This window comes from Lygodium microphyllum, chromosome 16 (assembly GCF_053477565.2).
Source record: "Lygodium microphyllum isolate KBCC chromosome 16, Lygodium_microphyllum_v1.1.10, whole genome shotgun sequence".
NCBI classification, from domain to species: Eukaryota; Viridiplantae; Streptophyta; class Polypodiopsida; order Schizaeales; family Lygodiaceae; genus Lygodium; species Lygodium microphyllum.
In genome coordinates, this window is record NC_141150.1 from 92,460,231 (window position 1) to 92,482,721 (window position 22,491).

Below are 22,491 nucleotides of genomic sequence, written 5' to 3' on the forward strand. Positions count from 1 at the left end.
TTATTGAAATAAACCATGAGCACCAAGTGCCTAAACCATATGTAGAATGATTGATTTGTTGCAATTTTAAAATTTAGGATTTTTTAACCCCTAATTTCTACATACTTCAAGCAACATGCTTATTTTCTTCTTCAGTGCTTGGATTAGCTCAAGCTAAGTAGAAAGTGCTTCTTGGATAAGAGATGGATAGGAGAGTACAAAGCATGTGGTTAAAATTTTTAGTATAAGAGCTTATTCGAAATAAAAAAGAGACCTCTAATATATAGGTGTGAGGCTTGGATACTCAAAAGTGAAAAGTAGAGGCTAGAAATGACAAGTATAGAGACACTTGTCTCTTAAAAATGACACGTCCTATTCTAAATGCCACATATCGCTTTTCTAGAGAAAGAAGTATTCAAACCTTCTATTCTAAAAATCTCTCAAATGGTTGAGAGTTTGAGATAGTTATTGAAGACAAAATTGTTCCCTGCAAAATTTTGAAACCTTTGATGAGAACAAAATTTTCCTTTTAGCAACTTTTAAAAATAGTACCCTCCTAAATTTTAGGCTTTGCCAAATTTAGATTCTGAAAAGCTTCATTATATAGATTCACAAGTTCATGGTTTGTTTCTTTGAACATGAGTATCTCGTTTCACTTTTTGAAACTGCTCATTATATGGATCTCCAGTCAATGTGACTGTCTAAATGTAAAAGTATTAGTCATCTAAGCTTTCTGGTCAATCTCACCGCCCAACTAAACTTTTAATTTTTCTTGGGCATCTCATCAATGACAATCCAAGTATAATTATAGGGCGTTTTGGCCATTGGCCACCCTTAAATAGAAAGATAAATGTGAAAGTCTTAGTCATCTAAGCTTTCTGGTCAATCTGACTGCCCGACTAAACTTTTAGTTTTTCTTCGACATCTCATCAATGAAAATCCAAGTATAATTATAGGGCGTTTTGGCCATCGGCCACCCTTAAATAGAAAGATGAACAATTAATTATATTTTGAAACACTCAAATAATACAAATCACCTTTCAAAGTATATGAATATCAAATTAATTTGAATCATTGAGCCAATATGTCTTCAAATTAATTTGAATCATTGAGCCAATATGTCTTGGTAGCAATTGATATAAAACAAGTTGGTTATACGCCTTATGTCCACTTATGTCCACAGCGTGTATTCCAACAAGGAGAGTAGATGTTGTCGCCTATAGCTATAGTGCTTCAAAAGGCTGCAAAATGCTCCCAATAGCCTGGCAAACTGTTCCAATAGCCTCTCCTCTAATCTCCCACATTTAGAATGAATTCTCCCTCTCTCTTCCATCCTCCAACCAGCCTTTCTTACTTGCATGGGCAAGTTTTACCAAGTGACAACCTTTCAAATCCAATCTTCTAGTTTATTAAATTAATTTTCAGAATATTAAATTTTAGTAATTATCTAATACTAATAAAAATATTTTTACTAGCCAACAATTAAATTGGTTGGATAGATTTATTACTCAAGTGATCATGAGTACTTACCAACCTTGAAATTGGTATTAATTAATTAATTGATGCCAATCCTAGTGTCACCATGTCAGAGTGCAGCGATGCGGAAGCGTAGAACAAAGACTGAGAGAGAGTGAACACAAAGAAGAGAGAGAGAAAAGGAGATAATGTAAACGCAAAAAATCTGCAGTGTAGTATGCTATATAAGAGTGCAGAAATACGCAAGGGGGCAGAGGAAATATCTGGGTATGTCTCCAACTTGATGACCTCGATCTCCGTCAGCCCGAGCACAGTCTATCTCAGCCAACAGATCTCAAGATCAGAATCTGAAATAATGAATGCTGGAGTGTGCGACGAACTGGCTATAAATAGCCAAAAAATAGGAAATTCCTAGCAGAAAGCTGGCTGACTATAGCAAACTGTGCCACGTGGCATCCTGTCCGACCAGCTAATGTGGCATCCTCTGCGACTGCACTGCTGCCATACTACTATGCCCACGGCTGTACAGGGAATGACTCTCTAACACCCCCTCTCAGATCCTAGACAGGGCAGAAGACTGAGGGATCTGGAATGTTGCCGAAGAAGAGCCTGGGGAAGCGCCTTCGTAAACAAATCTGCAAGATTTATCCTCCGTCTTGCAGTACTCCTGTAACCGGCCTGTTCTCTGGAAAGGGCGGTAGTGTACAACGAAAATATATAAATGCTTTCACCCAATTTACAGTCGTCCACTTTACCTGAACTTAAAGACACAGAATCAAGAAGAAAAACAGGAAGCTAGAATGCTCCTGTTGCAACACATACACCCTGTTGGCCCCTAAGTTAGGCGCCCCTTGCGGTATTTCTTTATTTTTAAAAAGAGAAAGTACAATGGACTGTCTTTCACCTATTCTCGGTGAAATTTGACAGCATAATAGTACAATTACTGACCCAAATCAAGTTGACCAAGAGGGGAAACTCTGCCCAAGTCTGAAACTTCTGGTTGGAGTGCATAATTGACCATTTCAGTCTGCTGTAATTACTGGTTCAGACCTGTTCTAAGACCTGTTTACATCTCATACTGTTCCCTGTACTGTTCAGCCCACTGTAATTACTGGTTCAGACCTGTTCTGAAACCTGTTTTCAGTTTATATTGATCCATGTACTGTTCTACATCATCTGGGCCAAGTGCCCCTTGATTTTGACATCAATTGGGCTCTGAAATAACCTCTGAACAGTCCAGAATCAGAACTGATTTAGTGCTGTTTCAGACACTTGCTTGGTGAGGTTACCACCCTCACCTGTCCCTGCTGGGAACTCCAAACAACTGCTCCTGTTCCTGGAGAAAGGAGGCTCTTGCCTCATGCAAAAACAGCATATTCCACACAGTTGTACCTGAATCAGAAGAAAGGCCCTTGATTCTGCAGCATAACCATACTGTCAGGGGGAGAGAGAGAGAGAGTAGGAAGCAAGCTCAGCCCTCTGTGCATCATAGACAAGGTAGACCAACTCTTAAGAGCTCTCCATCTGCAGCAATCCATCTCAAATGAGCCCCTTCCAGCCCAAAAACTGCACGCCAGCCCTCTTTAAAGAGGTAAGTGCACCGATTTGTGCCAAGTGGCAGCACTTGAAGATATTTCCCATTCCAGCCTTCCAGTCTAAAATTCTCCATCCTCAGTGCAGAATTTGACCTCGGCACAGACCATAAGATTGATCCTCGTGCAAAAACGAAGATAATGATGCGAACAGATTCTGAGGTCTAAAAATAGTAACTCCCTAAATTTTAGGAGTTGCTTCCATTGCATCCCACTAGTCTTCTGACCATCTTTGCAGACTATAGCTACATCCAAATTTGTAATGTAGCTCAACTGAAAGTGAATTTCCACTGATGATCCCATATGGACTAATCTCTTGAAGATTTGTCCATCTTCACTTTGAACTAGTCTCTTCCAGGCTAGTTCTTCAACACACTTGTCCATATACACTTTCACAAGTCTCTTCCAGGCTTGTCAATCTACAGTGCCATCAGTCTCTTCCAGACTTGTACTGGACCTTAACTGTCCAGTCTTGACTCACTAGACATTCCTATCTGTTTCACATACTGACCATGCAACTCAGGCGTTTAGATTTCAAGAGGGATCCTTCCAAAAAGAAAAACCAAATAAAATATGTAATAAAGAAATCAACAAAAAGGTACTAGTTGTCACAGTCTTGTGACATACCTCCCTCTCGAAATCGCTTATCATAGCAGCTACCTAGACATTGCCAGTTTGATAAGCATCACTTGAGTCTTGTACAACTTCCATCAAGAGAGTTTGTACAACTATCACATCCATCATGATTCGGATCAGACTCTCCACTGCCCTACTTTCCACTTGGTAGAGGTAGGAAAGTTCCAATTTTAGCAATCTGAGTTCTAGCTTCAACATTCCAACTTCAACTATGGAGAGTGTCATGGAGACACATTTTTAATGCTTAGCTAGCATTTGATTAGTTATTTATCAAATGTACAAATGTGAGAAGCACGTGTTGCGCAAGTTTGTTAAGTCAATGTGTGACAATTGAAGGCCAATCCCTAGGTAAATCTAGGGGTAAACTGAAAAGAAGGCTTGCTGGCCATTTATGACAGCAAGAGGCATTGGAAAGTGGAGGACATTGGAGCAATCTCAATGTACTTCATCCAAAATACAATGCAAGTTGAAGAAATACCACAAGAAACACTAGTTTTGGGGCCAACCAAGTGTCCTTTGTCCAAGATTGATTGGTAACATTTGTATTTCAGTTTATGTGAATTTTATTATTGCTGTAATTAGTGCTTAATCCAGTTATTTATGATACTATCTGAGAACCCTGGTTTCACACACACACACACAAAGAAGAGGCAGATGTGCACTTGTAAAGAGTGGATGTACACCACGAAACATGATTGATTGATAAAAAATACAAAAGATGCAACATACACAAAGAGGGTTTCCCACGACATGGGTGGACTAAAACACTTGACACAAGACATAGTAAACTCTAATCTCACTTTACCATCTGATTGGCTTACCTTTGGCCTGAACAACTTAGCCCCAGCACATGCTCATCATACATATAGGCCCATCAGCAACTTACGCACCCTTGCTGTCTATCCAACCTAGAGTTGAACTTTCCTAGCCATAAACGTCCTCGTTTGCATGAATGTCATACATGCTTCCAGCTAACCCAGTGAACTTACACTTGGCAGCACATGTACAACACATACATGCTATCAATCAACATTGTGTACTGAACACACTGTTAACACATGTATGTTCTAACTGTGAAACATGGCAGACTATCATCATGTGACTCCACATCACTGTTTCCAGATATAGTGGCCGGTACACCACAATGATATCCCCATAGTGGCAGATTCTCATTTGATCACTCCACATCACCCTGACTAGAGATCTAGTGGCCAGTACATCAAAATGATATCGCCACTGAGTCAATTCACAAAATACATACCCGATCGAGTAACCATTGTTACAACATGTATTCAATTCAATAGAAGTAAAAATTGTATTCTTGCAAGCAATACTTAACTTCTTTAGCACTGAGAAAACCATATGGACACAATAAGTGTTAACCTGTACAAAATCTGTTTCTGTACATAATTTCGATGAAGACGCTTCCTCTCTGGTGTCTTCCTTTCTATCAACCATAATGCACAATTCTGTGTCTTACACCCAAACAAACCCTGGCTCACTCTTTAGGGAAAAAGTGATTCAAGTCCCGGCAACGGAACCATGTAACCGGCCTGTTCAACTAAATATATAAATGCTTTCCCCCAATTTACAATCGTCCACTTTACCTGAACTTAAAGACACAGAATCAAGAAGAAAAACAAGAAGCTAGAATGCTCTTGTTGCAACCCATACACCCTGTTGGCCCCTAAGTTAGGCGCCCCTTGCGGTATTTCTTTATTTTTAAAAAGAGAAAGTACAATGGACTGTCTTTCACCTATTCTCGGTGAAATTTGACAGCATAATAGTACAATTACTGACCCAAATCAAGTTGACCAGGAGGGGAAACTCTGCCCAAGTCTGAAACTTCTGGTTGGAGTGCATAATTGACCATTTCAGTCTGCTGTAATTACTGGTTCAGACCTGTTCTAAGACCTGTTTACATCTCATACTGTTCCCTGATACTGTTCAGCCCACTGTAATTACTGGTTCAGACCTGTTCTGAAACCTGTTTTCAGTTTATATTGATCCCTGTACTATTCTGCATCATCTGGGCCAAGTGCCCCTTGATTCTGACAGCAATTGGGCTATGAAATAACCTCTGAACAGTCCAGAATCGGAACTGATTTAGTGCTGTTTCAGACACTTGCTTGGTGAGGTTACCACCCTCACCTGTCCCTGCTGGGAACTGCAAACAACTGCTCCTGTTCCTGGAGAAAGGAGGCTCTTGCCTCATGCAAAAACAGCATATTCCACACAGTTGTACCTGAATCAGAAGAAAGGCCCTTGATTCTGCAGCATAACCATACTGTCAGGAAGAGAGAGAGAGAGAGAGAGAGAGAGAGAGAGAACAGAGAGTGAGCGTCCACTATCAAGTATTACTGAGTGTGAGAGAGAGAGAGAGAGAGAGAGGATTGGGAGAGAGAGAGAGGAGAGAGAAGAGAAACGCGATGGTGCTCCTGCGTCGTCCCGCCCTGCCATCGAAGGATCTGGCGCGCCTTGCTGCAGCCCTCGTCTGCGTCGCCGACGCCTGACGCCCTGCCAGACGCCACCCCTTGTTCGCGCCAGCCCAGCCTCTGTTCGTTGGCCCCGTCGCCCTTGCCTGCAGGCCCCGTCGCCCTCGCCTGCAGGCCCCGCCGCAGGTCCCGTCGTCACGCAGGTTCCGTCCCGCAGGCCCCGTCGTCCCGCAGCAGGCCCCGTCGTCCCGCCTGCAGGTCCCGTCGCCTGCAGGCCCCGCCGCCGTCGCCTGCAGGCCCCGCTGAAACCACTTCGTCCGAGTGCCCCCCCTGCCCCAGCTCCGCCCGCACATCCGGCAGAGGTGCGCCTTGCCAGATTTCAGCCCCTTTGCAAGTCGCGTCTGTCCACCATCGTCGAGGGCTGCATCGACGCCTGCTGCTGCCTGTCGCACCTGCTCCCGGAGCTGTCCAAACGCCCTGTTTCCCAGCTCCTGTGAAACCCTAAACCTGACCCTCCTCAGAGAGGCAGCGTCCGGAATCGCGTGCCCTCTGCTCTGTACACAGAAAGAGAGAGAGAGAGAGAGAGAGTCTCGGTCAGTCCTTCGGTGAGATCAGTTCGTCATACACGATGGCTGGTTTGGATCTGGATTTCCTAGACCAAACGGTGGCAGCACTTGGCCCGGACTCTGATGCTGAGGAACCCGAGGATATGGTTCCGTGCACTGAAGAATTGCCCCCGGGTCCTGACATCCAGCCTGCGGGCAAACGTACCAAGCACACCCTGGAAGAGATAGGCGTTACTCCTGATCGTTCCTATGCGCAGGTTGCTTCAGATCCGGTGGACTCTCAGGAGGTGGACTGGGAGCATCTGTTGGAATTTGCCAACACTCTGCTTGGTGAATATGTTCAACACAACCAGGAAGCCTTCTCTGTCTCTGCTCCAGACGATGTTCTGGAAGCTACCGTCGAGCCAAAAACTGTCCTACGCTCCTTTTCGGTATTTTATGATCGCGCGGTGATACTCTTCTTCACCGGTCGCATTCCGCTGCTTTCCCCTATTCGCCAATGGCTGCAGAATCTGCTACAAGGGGAATGTGTTGAAGAGATTTTTGTTGGATCTCGAGGCTTTTTCGAGGTCCTCTTGAAAACAGAGACGCACCGTGCTGCTCTTCTGTCTAAACTGCCTTTGTTTTTTGATCGTCGGTTGGTTCATGTGGTTCCATGGCGCCCGATGGCAGATTTCCAGCGCCTCCTGCAACGTGAATGCCCTGTGTGGGTAGAAGTGGAAAATTGTCCGGCTGTTTATTGGCCGCTATTAAAGGATGCTATGGCCGCTGTGGGCACGGTTCTGGTCCCTCCCAGTCTCAGGGCTGCGAATCGCAACCGCTTGTGCATGTTATGGGATACTGCACGGAAACGGCCTGCATGGTTACGCCTCAATTGCTTCGGCATGCATCCGTTACACTTTCGTTTGAAATGGGGCAATTTTGCTGGCCATTGCTTTTCCTGTGGACAGTTGGGGCACTTTATGGCTGAATGCCCCGAGCAACAACACGTTTCAGATACAGCTCATGTTGCTCCGCCCATGGAAGATATGGTGTGTGATGCTCCGCCGCTGGATCCTACCCACCCGTCCCACGTTCTGGCCAAAGGTAAACAACAAGTTTCGGGTCTGGATTCCCGTGCTACTGATTGGGTTGAAGTACGCGCCAAAAAAGGCAACAGGATTGGTGCTGGCATGGAAAGTACTGGGCCTTCTACCTCACACGATTCCATGCGAACATATATGCGCAGGAAGAAAATGATGTCGTCAGAGCGCTCTGCTCCTGCTATGGTTTCTTCAGCTCCCCGCCACCAGCCCGCCAGGAAAATGTATTCGGATCGTCTCAAGGGTCCACCTGCACAGCTGGCTTTTGATACCAGAGGCAACGTCATTACTCCGCGGGACCGTCGTTACCCACGTTCCAACCCCAAGCAAGCCGATATGCCTTCAACTTCCAAATCTGGTCCTCAGAACTCGTTTGCGGTGTTGGCAGATTTCTTGGATGAGGGAGTCCTGGAAATTCTCGCCGACAAAGTCAAATCGAGGCAAGCTGTGCCTCGTACCTGATTGTGTTTTGTATACACATGAAAATAGCCACGTGGAATGTGCGAGGAATTTGTTCTCGCCACAAGCAACATGCCATGTGGACTGCATTGTATGAGAATCAGTGGGATGTCCTGTGTGCTGTTGAGCACAAGAGTCACAGTGACGCCGGTAAAGTTGTGGATTGCCATGGCTTTCGTTTGTTCTATGCAGGAACACAGGCTATGCATTATTCGGGTGTGCTCATGATTGTACATGCCAAATATCAGCCGGTTCTTATTAAAAATGATGTTCATGGCCGCTTTTTGGTGGTCGAAATCTTATTCGAAGGGGAAATCCTATGGTTACTTGGCCTCTATGCTCCGAATGATTCGTTATCTCGCTGGGAGCTTTGGCAGACTTTGCAGACCTCCTTGTCACTTGGCAGACGCGGCTTCTTCATGGGGGATTTCAATATGTGTGTTGATTCTTCCCAGTCTACATCGGAGCACTCGGTCATGGATGCGCCGGAAAGTCGTATGTGGCACGACTTGGCTCTTGCTGTTCTTAAGCAAGATCTTTGGTCCTGGCTACACCCCTCTTCTCCAGGCTTTACTTTCCATTCAGCCCAGTATGCCACAACATGGTCGTGGTTGGACCGCATATATATCATGCAGGATGATGATTTTCTGCCTGAGATGCTCGAAATAAAAGTGTTGCAGCAATATGTCTTGTCGGACCATTTCCCTCTGCAGTTCGAGTTGCTTGCACAACCCATTGCCCCCTTCAAGCAATTTCTGGAGAGACTCCCTTTGCGTTTCAACTCCTCCTACTTAAAGCATACAATTTTTCAGGGCTATATGCAGCAACTGCTTGACAGATTCTCCTTGGACTTTTCCTCTCAGGGCACTGCCTCATTTGACAGATTGCTCTCTAATGTGCAGCGGGTTGCTCGGCGATATGGGATCTATCATGCCTCTCTTTGTCGGCGCCGTCGACAGGCAGCGGAGGACCTGCTGCTTTTGGTTCGCTCTCTGCTGATGGACACTCCGGATGATGCATTTCTGCTTGCACTGGCCTTGCGGGTGGCCGATCTTGTTAAAGAATTCCAGTTAAAATCGTATCAGCAGGCCAAATTGCAACATCTAACAGAGACTTTGCAAGATAGTGCATGTCAGACCCACAAGTTCTTTCGAGCCCTCCATGCCTCTCCTGCTCGAGAGAATTTGACCAGACTCGAGGATGCACAAGGCCACCTTATCCTGGATCCACAGACTATTGTGCATATGTGCAGGAATTACTTCTGTGACCTTCTCGGTTCCGCTTCTCCTCCTTCAGCCCAAATTACTCAGGCCCGTTCGGTCTTTTATGACCTGGTCCGCAATCAGTTACCCCAGGACATGCAAGCTACTCTGGAGTCAGATATTGGTGAAGCAGAGGTTATGGATGTCTTGTTACACTTGCCCAAAGATAAAAGTCCGGGTTGGGATGGTCTCACCAATGAGTTCTTTGAAGCTTTCGCTACCCAACTGGCGAAACCATTGCAGGCTCTGTTTCAGCAGGTGTGGGAAACGGGGATCATGCCTCCCTCATGGAAACAAGGACTTATTAAACTACTTCCAAAAGTTCCTTCGCCATCTAAGTTGACACACTGGCGCCCCATTTCTTTGATGGGTTCCATGTACAAAATCTTTTCCAAAGTAATGGCCAATCGGCTCCATAAGCATCTCCCTGCCCTTGTGCACCCTCTCCAGTACGGTTTCATTAAGGGCCGAAATATTCTACACAATGTTTTGAATGCCCAATTGGCCATTGATTATGCCCGGCATTCTAATCAGGAGGTGGTGTTGATTCAACTGGACCTGGAAAAGGCTTTTGACTATCTGGACTGGTCTTTTGTTGCTGACCTTATGTCGGCTATGGGCTTTGGTGCTCGGATGTCTCGTCTGATCTACACCATTAGTGCTGCGGCGTCTTCGCGAGTCATGCTGAACGGAGGTGTTACTGAGCCATTTGCCCTTGCCCGTTCTGTCAGACAGGGGTGCCCTTTGAGCCCTTTATTCTTTGCCCTTGCGACACATCCAGTTCTTTCCATGTTATCACATATGGCCGCCTCTTCCCAATTGGCCGGACTGTCGCTTCCTACATGGCAACATTTCATTAGCCAATCCCTGGCGGATGATACTTTTATGATTTTGCGTGCGGACAAGGATAACCTTCGAAAAGCATTGGATGTTTGGGGTCTCTTTGGCCAGGCGTCAGGCCTTCGTATCAATCCGCTCAAATCAGCCATTCTAAGCTGCACGGAGTCGGACTTGCAGTCCTTGGACTGGCAAGGTCTGGTTGTTCCTCGAGGTTCCATTGTCAGGCATCTTGGATACCCATTGGGGGTTGATGTTCCCCCAAAGCAGTTTTTGCAGTGGATTTCTCAGAAGATGATGGCCAAGTTTATGTACTGGAAGTCTCAGGCCTGGCCTTTTCATGTCCGCCTCAAAGTAGCCCAGATAATTATGCTGCCAATGATCACATATTTCTTGCCATTGTTGCCCTGGACTCCTACGACTCTGAATGCTCTCACTCAGTCTATTCGCTTCATGCTCTGGAAGAAGGACTCATTGAAGGCAGGTATTTCCTGGATCTCATGGTCGCATGTGTGCACCCCCAAAAGCATGGGTGGCGGAGCTATTTTAGATGCCCAAACTCACATGCAGGCACTCCGTTGGTCCCTTTTCCGCGCCATGTGCTCGGATGATCATCATCCGTGGGTCGCTATAGCCCGTTCTTTCCTTGAGGGTCATGGGCTTCGGCATAGCAATACCCGACTCCGGAGTTCTTGGTGGCACGTTCTTAATGCGGATTCGCGGTTTTCCAGTTCTTCTTCATCGCTGCTTACTCATTTGGTGTGTTCCTGGAAACACGTCCTTCGAAAGGCTCAGTGGCACCCAACGGAGGATCGCCTGGCTACTAACTCTTTTCAATTGGAATTACTGGCAGTCTCGCGTCTACTTTCGTGGGAAGGTAAACATGAGCTTAGACCACAATTCAACCGGATGGCACGGTTGGGCTTGTCTTCAGTTGCGGATGCCACCCTCGCCAGTCGCAATGTGCTTATCTCCTTTCGTACTGCTAGGAGGATTTTCCGGATCCCTCGTGGATATAGGCCTTTATGGGAACAGCTCGTCACGATGCTCCAGAACAGACAACCCTTTCCTGCTCTTGCTTTGGATCATCCCTGGCAGGATTGGGACCTACAAGGCCGGCTGCCTTTGAGCAAAGCTTCTGCTAATCAAGTGTATCATCTCCTGATTAAAGATAATCAATGGCTAGTTACTAAAGCGAATGCTTTATGGGGATTGCGTAAATCTCGCTCCTGGTGGAGGGTCACTGTGATGGAGGGCTGGGTCAACAAGACGCCCTTTAAATATAAAGTCTTTCTTTGGAGAGTGATCATTGGAGGTCTTCCACTTGCTTCGGCTCTTTCCAAGCGACGCCTGTTTCTTTTGCACCACTACTATGGAAACCGCTCGCCACCGATTTATTTCCTGCCCCGTCGCTAAGAAGGTCTCGTTATTTTTGTCGGCTGTTTGGCAAGGGGTGGTTGGTACCACACTGCGCCCCTTTGATTGGGTTTTGGGCCAGCCCAAATACCCTTCTCCTGCACAGCCACACATGAAGCTCATGTATCACTTTCTTCGATACTGGGGCTGTTGGCATAACTGGACCATTCGGAATGCTTTTCTTTTTGACTCAGCCCATAATGTCCAGCGACATATTGTGAGGCTTAAGGGCCTCTTGTATTGGCAGTTAGCTCTTCTCCATCGTTCTGATTTGCTCTCTACGAAGGACTTCCGTCCTTGGCATCTGGCAATTTCCTCCGCATCCTTGCCATGAAATTGTAACTTGTAGTGCTTAGCACCTCGTCGCATGATGACTTGCATTGTCGTCATGTATCTTGTAATCAAGTAATCTTGTATTTTTTTTCGTAATTAATACAATTACCTTTTACGAAAAAAAAAAAAAGAGAGAGAGGGAGAGTAGGAAGCAAGCTCAGCCCTCTGTGCATCATAGACAAGGTAGACCAGCTCTCAAGAGCTCTCCATCTGCAGCAATCCTCCGCTGCCCAAACCTTCTTCACCCGCTAGAGGCGATGAAAAGGTAAAATCTGCAATGGAAGGCCTCAAACGCAGCCTTTCTCCCCTTCGAACAACAATAACCTGCAGCAAATTCACCGATTAGACTCCTTTCCCACACGCCCACGCTCGCTTCAGCCTTGATCCGATGCACAACCCTCCCGCTCGCCCTCGAATCCTGGAAACACAGCCTTGTGTCGCGCTGAAATCTCCTCTTCAGATAGGTTCAGCCCTCAGTCAGTCCATCTTCACCGCTCTGATACCATGTCAGAGTGCAACGATGCGGAAGCGTAGGACAAAGACTGAGAGAGAGTGAACATAGAGAGAAGAGAGAGAAAAGGAGACTGTAAACGCAGAAAATCTGCGGTGTCGTATGCTGTATAAGAGTGCAGAAATACACAAGGGGGCAGAGGAAATATTTGTGTATGTCTCCGACTTGATGACCTCAATCTCCGTCAACCCGAGCACTGTCTGTCTCAGCCAACAGATCTCAAGATCAAAATTTGAAATAATGAATGTTGGAGTGTGCCACAAACTGATAAATAGCCGAAAAAATAGGAAATTTCCAACACCAGCCGACTGCAGAAAACTGGCCGACTGCAGCAAATTGTGCCACGTGGCATCCTGTCCGACCAGCTGACGTGGCATCCTCTGCGACTGCACTGCTGCCGTACTGCTCTGCCCACAGCTGTACAAGGAATGACTCTCTAACACACCACTAGCACTTATGGCTAATTAAATGCTCTAGGCTAAAGTTTGATACCATATACCACCTAGTACATGTTCAAGATAACTTGTTACAACTTTTACCTTTGACACCAACTGATATCTTAGGATTCTAGGTCTCACATTGTCAAATAATTAACCCATACTTCACATGTGTAAGTCGCATTTGCACATTTCATTAACTTTTAATCAATGCTAAGCAAAGCATCAAAAAGTCACGTCCTCGTGACATCTCTAGTCGCAATACCCTCAATGGTCAGCATCTTTGACTTCAGCCAACAAATTATGTCGTCAAGAAGATGTGGAATAGTACTCACACCTCAAATAGGCACAATTGAGTTATCACTAATGGTGATATTCCCCCTCTCCCCCCCCCCCGCCCCCGCCCCAAATCATAAAGATCCTAGATCCAATCACTACAATAAGACGTATAACAAGACATACCACATTCACAAGCAAGGGCTTTTTTTATTAACCAACTAAACTGCTGTCATCCACATAGAAGTGGAAAAAAAACTCCATAGTTGTGGCCAATGTAGCTTTCATACCTTTTGCACCATCCTTTCCTCCAAGCCGAAGATAAGGGTACCTTTTCCAACACGTTTCCTTCAAATGGGCCATCTTCCCACAATGCAGACACTTGGGATGACCCCTGAACTTCTTGTCCTTCTCCTTATCATTTTGATTGTCATCACCTGATGACATTCTAGCCACAAATGTGTGGCTAGCGGTTCAGGCTCTACTAGTATCAATCTTCTTATGCTGCATGTGCTACTCCAAGTTCATGGGCATGAGCTCCTCCCATGTGATGGTGTCCTTCACTCCAAAGGTAAGGAGATTGGTATAGAAGACGGACTTTGAAGATGAAAGGAGTGACAAAAGTGTCACATCCATGTCTTTAGAAAAAAACCTTCTTGTTGAGAGATGCTAACTCATCCCGTATCTCCTCCATCTTGTGGATGTGATCCTTCATATTTTGGAGTCATTGAGAGTCATGTGATGAGTAGAGGTATACACTTGGTAATGGGATGCCAACTGAGTTACACAAATCATGGAGCAGATTAGTCTCACATGCACAAGGAGGGAATCATAGCAGCTACCAGCTCATGAAGAAGAAAGGTTGGGCTTGCTTGAGAGTTGAGTCGGTCCCAAAGAACTACCTAATCCACTATAGATCTTATGTAGCAATTGATCATGGGACCTAATCCACTATAGATCTGACGCAAGGATCGAGCATGGGACAATGATTGGGGACAGTGATAAAGTCCCATCAGTCAGCAACCTTTCTCTCTTTGTGGAGCAAATTGCAAAGACGGAGGAGTCAAATAGCCTCTATCTCTCAATTGAGCAAACTACCGAAAAGGCAATATCCAACAGCCTTTGTCTGTTGATGGACTGGACTGCAAAGCCATAGGCCATGGAAGCCATTCGACCCGAAAGGGTAATGTAACAAGTAGAGCCTCCTTTATTAACATTAAGTTATTGATACCGATCTTGGTCTCCATGGTAACTGATAACCAGATTTTGCACAATATAAGAAGAAATAGAGCGGGGTCTCAGCTTATACAAATCAAATGGATTATAAAAATCTCACATAGGATCTAGCTAAGATGATGATGGGTTGGCAATAATCTCCAAAGTGGTACATTCTCCATCATTGGAGTGGTAGCCAATCTCAACAATGAATGCTTTGACTGACGTGCAGCTCCTATAGGAGTGTAGATGGAAGAGCGAATGTGTAATCAGACCACCTTCTGTGCAAGTATTCTATGGCTGCATCCAAGATCCACTAACATCTAGTATGTGTTAGTCTCCTCATCCAGAGGATAGTGCTGCCTTGGGGCCTCTGATTAACAAGAGACCTAAGAAAATACCATAAGCTCTCAAGAAAGAGGTATCTAAGACATTAAAATTTAGTAACATATCGCTTGTGCAACTCATGTGACCAAGCTTTTCACAATAGCCATACAAGATAATCTTTAGAAGAGCATCAGTTTGGTTTGTGTGTGAAGAAATGCTAGGGTTTGAATAAAGAAAACAAAAAGTGTAAAAGCACAACTAAAACACAGTGAAATCAAACAAGACCACAAAATTCAAAAAGATGGAAAAGACGTGTTTGTTGAATGAATGAATGAAGAAGATACAAAAGTGTGGGTGCTCAAGGAGTGGAGATATACAACAATCACCGAATCTTGAGGGAGCAAGTAAAAGGAGAGTGTCGGAGAATCTTGGTCCCTATACACAGATTCCAGGCCAGCAGTGCAGCAAAACACAAATCTACACATGACATCCAACAGTCCAAATCAGCACCTCACATAGCAAATAGCAACTAAGTGCCACATGACAGGCTGATCGGTTGACTGCAGGCTGATGATCAAGAGCATCTACCTAGATGATGTGAAGCAACTGGCAACAATAGAAAGAACCTCCAACCAGGCTAACAGCTGTCCACAGCAGTGGTGGCAGGCTGGCAACAGAGACAGCACCTCTAGGATGTAGGCAGCACCACCAAGAAGCAAGGCAAAAGCCTGCAACAGTGGTGGCAGCAGTTGATGATGAGTCATGATGATGACGATGTGATAATGGCAGCAAACTGAGGAATAAAGAGATGAAGAGAGTTCTGCACTAAGTCCCTTTTATAGAACATGCTGGAGCCAAAAAAAGTCCGGAGCCTTGTTCAAAAAGCATAAATTCATTTTTGGGATTATTTAGTAACCAAAAAAAAATGCAAAATGAATCTGACAATTTAAAGGGCAAATTTTGGTAGCTCAATACCCTCTTCTCTTCCTCAACGTTTATGATTTTGCTGAGTTCTTGTATGGTTGTTGCAGAGAAGTTTTGAGGTGCTATTTTTGGATGGAGCAATGGCTAGATGAGTGTTTCCAGCCTCTGCAGGGGGATAAAAGTTGTTCCTTCTTTGCCATCTTCAATTCATGCCCTGTAAGGTTTGGGAAATTTCTTCTGTCATAACCCTTCTTACTCGCTCTCTTAAAATCCCTAACGAAACACAATTGCATACCTTTAAAATTAGCCAATGAGCAACATTGATTTGCCTAAATTTGCCTCTTCCATTTGTCCATCATTTATCCTAAAATGTAGAGAATTTGACCCTACTCACACACAAGCTAATTCAATCGCATACCTTTAAGCCTAGTGAATAAGCAACATTGATTTGCCAAAATTGGTGCCAACATAACAATAAATTAATTTCGGACTTGTGTTCCAATCATGCTAGTGGGGCAGATATTGCTTCCTTTTACCCTCCACTTTGCCCATCATCTGTCCTAAGATATAGAGAATTTGACCGTACTCACACACAAGCTAATGCAATCCCATATCATTAAGCCTAGTCAATGAGCAACATCGATTTGCCTGAATTGGCCCCAACGTTATAATAAATTAATTTCTTGGAATTGTGTTCCAATCATATTGGCGGGGCAATTAATGCTTCCTTTTACTCTCCACTCTGCCCATCGTCTGTCCTAAGATGTAGAGGATTTGACCCTATTCACACACAGGCTAACGCAATCGCATATTATTAAACTTGGTCAATGAGCAACATTGACTTGCCTGAATTAACCTCAACATAACAATAATTTAGTTTGTTGGAATTCTGCTACAATCATATTGGTGGGGCAACTTGCTTTTAGTGTTCAATTTGTCCATCATCTGTCCTAGGATATAGAGAATTGGACGCTACTGACACACAGGCTATTGTTGCGGCTATGCACAGTAATGCGCAAGACAAGTCCAGCAGGTAGATCGGTTGGTTGGGGTCTACTGGCTGAGGCTGCTCGCTATCGGACATAAGTCCAAGGATGACCCATGTCAATCTCCCACCTTCATACCAAGTTATCATAATTGGCTGAATCCCAGACATCACGACTGCAAGAGATCTTTGATACAAACATTTAACTGTATGCAAGCGCTGGCAAACAGCGCTCTCTTGTGGATGATTCGTGGACTGACGGACAGGAGATTATGGACACCATCAACAGAATGCAGCAAATTGAAAAGAGGTGATCCATTATTTCAATCTTTATAGGTAAACAACAAAACTAGGAGGATTATCGAATACGTCACAGAGTGAGCGGTTAATCGAGTAGAGGTAACGGAAACTCAAACACCGTGTCTCTCTCTCTCTCTCTCTCTCTCTCTCTCTCTCTCTCTCTCTCTCTCTCTGTGCGCGCGTGTTTCTGTGTGTGCGTGTGAGAGAGAGACACACCTGCAGAACCCTGAGATCGCTGACTCGAGACTGGAGCTCCCGGTCGGAAGATTTCCAAAACTTACTGAAGCTAAGGGAGCTAATGTGACACCATTGTGATATAATTTGATATTCGTTACACTATAATAATAAGCAGGTCATAATTCATTAAAAAATTTTAATGTGTCATTTTTTGTAATTTTTGTAATGTTTTTAATTGAGCTTCATTCCAATCTGTCCACCCTTGAGACCTCGAAAGTGCCCCACAGCCACTCCATCACACGATTTGAACCCTTGACCCCCCATTGCTCAAGTAGTTATTTCGAAGATTTATCCGCCACTCATTGGTGGGCATGTCATTAAAATAATTTTAATGCAAAGTCAAGTTGCATTGACATATAAAATCTACACCCTTGCATGAAGAGAGTCAAGCTCAAAAAGAGCTTAGTAGCTAAAAAGGCATCCTAATATACAACTTTAAGCTCTCATAGAGAAAATGTAGTTGGTTGGCCATATTGTAAGAGCCTACCACACGAGAGGATTGAAATAATAGCAAAGGCTCAAATATAGGTAGCTCAACCATTGGTTAGAATATAACAAGGGTATATGAGTATATATGAGCCTTCCCATTTGGGGGGCTTTTTGATTTGTTTATTAGTATGTTTTATGGTTCGCTAAAGAAGAGAACTAGTTTCATAAGCTTAATTTAAGGGGCTTTAAGGGAACCTTTATGCAAAAATGATATAAAGAAGGTCAAATTGGTGATCTCATGCAGGGCATTACTTGAACAACTAACTATGATAACAAAAGTCATTTTTTCAAAAGTTCAATAGTTGTGAGAGTCGAAGCAAGAGAGCTTAACAATACTCATTTTTGCAAAAGGTCAATAATTGTGAGAGAGCTGAAGCAAGAGAGCTTAACAATGCTCATGAAATTGAGAAACTAATACAGTAATCTACTATTGCAATGGCTAGACTTGTCCATGGAAGTGGAATAATAATAAAGTTGAGTGCATGCAAAGGAGCTTGATCCACATATCAAATGTTGTCACAGGGCGTAGGGTTGAAGGTCACCATAGGGGTTTGGCAAGAAAATTGGACAAGATAAATAGAGATGTGTCTTCAAGAGATAAGTAGATCACATTGAATGTTTAAAGGTTCAAGAGATGCTTCATGGTCAATCATAGGGGTTTGAGAGAGAAGAATGTATGGGGTTTCAAAAGCTTAAACTCCGAAGATGGTAGAGATAAGAGAAGGGTTGAAGGTTTCAAGCCAAGTTCTTAAAAATGTTGATAGAGCTTCCAACTGCATGTTCTTAACAAAGATCATAAGAGTATTATATCATAAGTTCTAACTCAAATCAAGCTTGTTTTCTTGACTGTAAGAGCAATCACAAATTATAAAATCAAGTACAAAATGCTGTCATGTATCATAAACAAATCTACATCCCATCATTCATACATGTTGCCATAGCATGAATCAACTTTGCATGATTACATTCAATGTAGATTGTTAGGGACAAAAGCTTATGAGTCAACTACAAGGCTTGTAGGGCAAAGAGACTTGCTTCAAGAGAGCTTCAAATTGAGTTCCTGATAAGGATTAGTTACCACAGCTAAGAAATAAGAGAAAAAGCTCCTCTTAATTCAACTCAAAGCATCTATGAATGATCTACAAACATTGCCCTACCATAGGGGCACATAATACTTGCATATTTTGACAAGATGTCTTTGGTAGAGTAAGAAATGAATTAAAAGAACAATGCTGTAGCTAAATCTCAGAATATGGCTAAAGATATCATCCCCAAATCAGCCCAAATATCTTTCGAAATTCACCTCTGATGATAGCATAAACTTCCCCTAACATGGCGTCGGTGTGTTTGGTGTCGAGAGTCTACCACGGGGGTAAGAGACAGAGCGTGAAGGTAGATTCAGGGAGAGGAGTAGACGGAATAGAAGGGGTTCAAAGAAATTGAAGACGTAGAAGAATACTCCCAAAAAGAATTAGAAAATGTAGAAGACTACTAACAAAGATAAAGGCTGTTAGTTTATTCCTACATTATGAGAAGATAAAACTCTAATAGACAAAAACATGTATAAAATAATACCTTCCTCTATGCTGCTCAGATCGCCATTTTGATGCTTCCATTGGCTCCGAAAGGATTAACCAGCACACCTAGCTAGAATTTTGCCAGATCACTCCCACTTCAAAGTGATGTTCACTGCATGAAAAGTTCGCTAATCTTTCTTTTTACATAAAATCCTCTCAAAATAACTGAAAGCTACATGCTTTCTTTTACATGTTATCCTAATCTAGAAGTTGCCAGATCACTCCCTCTTCATCTCCCACTTCAAAGTGATGTTCACTGCATGAAAAGTTCGCTAATCTTTCTTTTTACATAAAATCCTCTTAAAATAACTGAAAGCTACATGCTTTCTTTTACATGTTATCCTAATCTAGAAGTTGTCTACAATTTTATGGATTTTTACAAAAGATAATATCTAAAATATCAAAAATTGGCTAAAACTTGTCCAAAAATCTAATATTTTTGAACCATGGACACTAACACTAATGCCTAAAATGGCATTGGCTCTCTAGATCTATAAGGAAGCCGCATTCTAGAGTTTTTCACACGATGTGTGCGTAGCGGCATGACAACGTACCTATGTGGCCTTAATAGCCATTGCCTTGAATTTTTTAGCACTTTGCATTCCCATTTGAGTAGCATACAATCTATGCATTAGGTTCGCATGTTCATCAATATTCAGAAGGCCATAGATCAATTTCTCCCCTTCCTTTGTTACTATAGCTTCTCTCTCGTGCAAAAGCTTCTAGTTTATGCATCCTCTTCAATCAATGAAGTAGAATTGGATATTGAACAAGACTATATTGTGGAAGTGGATGATCTAGCTCATATCTTGTTGAAGAATAAACCATTTGAATATTGAAGTGTGCCATTGCTTGCATTTATTAACTTGTTTCACATTCTTGAAAGATTGTCCATTGAAAGACATTGAACTAAGTGTGAGACATATTTAAAACACAAAATTTGTGGCTCTTAAATTACTAAATTATCAAATTAGATTGTGATACACAAAGTATATAAGTGTCTCAAAACTTGCAATTCACAAAGCAAAAGATTCCAAAAAGTCAATGAGATCAAGGTCCTTTTCTTCTCACAAAATGAATTGGTTGAGAGAAAAAATAGGACTCTTATGGAGATGGCAGATCATAAAAGGTGTCCGACTAAGGCTTGGTACAATTTCATATATGGCCACAAATGTTGCCCACTAATCAACTGATTGGTAGAATGGATTTGGATGAGGCAAATCACAAAGAGGGAACAACCATTGATGACTCAAAATATTTGCTCAAATGGGCTTTGTAAACTTAAGAATAGCACATATATTGCTCCTTTGCCAAGCAAGACATGTGTTGGGCTTGTTTTCCTCACAAGAACACATGATGGAACTTCTTTGCCTAGAAGTGCACATGCTAGAAGTTCTTTGTATGATGCCTTTCTTGATGATTATTTGCTCCTTTACCTCGTAGGCTATGTGTTAGAACTTCTTTGGATGATTCACTTGTTGATGACTATTTACTTATTGATTCTAGGCGTGATGAAGTGGAATCACATGAGGAGTTGCAAAGAATCAAGGATGCATTCCAAATTGTATGTACAGCTTTCTATAGTGGTGAAGCTTGACTTAATCTATTTAAACACACCATTGTGCTTGTGATTAAGACAATCCATTATTATTGTGCTTTTGGCACACACACACGCACACACACACACACACACACACACACACACACACACACTCTCTCTCTCTCTCTCTCTCTCTCTCTCTCTCTCTCTCTCTCTCTCTCTCTCTCTCTCTCTCTCTCTCTCTCTCTCTCTCTCTCTCTCTCTCTCTCTCTCTCTCTCTCTCTCTCATATGCTATCAGAGGTTATTGAGCTCTAAGCCTTCAAATACCTTTTAGCTAGTTTGCATGAAAACCCTAATACTTCCTCCATAGCCAAGCTTCAAAGGACATTGTCATCTTCTCCAAGCTATAACTCTCAACTGTATCACTATTATACATTCTCTAGTGCTCACTTCTTCCTCATTCATCATACCACAAAGCCCAAGTTCAAACTCAACTTCTCTCATTCGTAATGTTGAAATTTTGTATTGAACTTTATAGTGCAAAGGCTATAAGGATCCTATAATTGGAGTTGAAGTAGAACCTATAGTTCTAGAAGGACATCCTATGACCAACCAAGTAAAGAATCATAAAGCCTAGACTAAAAAGCCTCGTAAGATATTGCATCAATCATCTATTTGGATTTTGGACACTACAGTCTTTCATATTATGAGTCACAAGTCCCATGATTAAATGGCTAAGACCACTACCTTACTCTTGCATTAAGAAATTAAGTCAGTTCTTTCATCCAATTCTCATGGATCCAAAGCTAATTGTAAGAATGAAATATTTAGCGCTCAATAAAGAGGTATAGACCACTAAAAAACAAGGTTCTTTTAGATCAATAAGAGATTATAGCATTACCAGTTTTAATATTAATTTAATATCTAATCAATCATGGGAAATTTTGAGCAATCAAAACCAACATGGAAGAGGATCTCTTAAAGCCAAGGGGAATACATGTGACATGGGCTTAGTCATCAGTTTAATAAATAATATGAAAGGAAAAATGATTTTAAAATACATGGTCATTTTGTTTCATCGAAATTCTATTAAAGCACAATTAGCAAGATTGTTAGCCATCATCGCATGCAAAATGCTAAGTCCAATAGTACACGCATTAAGCAACCATGGTTAATTGACTTTGGAGATCCCAACCACATGACTCCTCATTGAAGCTGGTTTGATAAAGAATTTGCTAAATCATATGGTATTGTATGCATTGGGATTGTTGGATGCACACAGCAATGCCACAATGCCACTAGCACCTTTCTAATCACATTTTGGAAGACTTGATCTACTACGAAGGATGTTTTGTTGGGGGGGGGAGGCAAGGGTTGTAGATTAAGTGGTGAGGAATGAGTAATAGGGAAAGAGAAGGGATTTATTAAGAGAACACATTTGGTTAACTGCAATGTAAGGGGAATGTAAGTCATTCTAGGAAGCCATTTCTTGTGTTTGATGTGGCAATCATTGTAGTCCTTCCATTTGCACCCTAGGATAAAGGCCTTGACAAACCTCCATACCTCATTAATAATCAAGGTATTGGTCCTCTTCTTATA

At 43.0% G+C, this 22,491-nt stretch overlaps 1 protein-coding gene across 2 annotated transcripts in view; it reads right to left on the bottom strand.

The window, feature by feature from the left end:
* The window catches only part of LOC148023122 (uncharacterized), an 84,599-nt gene extending 67,234 nt beyond the window's left edge, over positions 1 to 17,365 (bottom strand). Inside the window, exons 1-2 of one of the 2 annotated variants that reach the window (XM_087696118.1) lie at positions 17,265 to 17,353; positions 15,815 to 15,977 (exon numbers count right to left, since the gene is read on the bottom strand). The gene's annotated coding sequence lies outside the window, so the exon portion shown is untranslated. Of the gene's footprint in view, positions 1 to 15,814; positions 15,978 to 17,264 lie in introns of both variants that reach the window. The other variant, XM_087696117.1, reaches the window with a different exon arrangement.
* Positions 17,366 to 22,491: the final 5,126 nt, after the last annotated feature.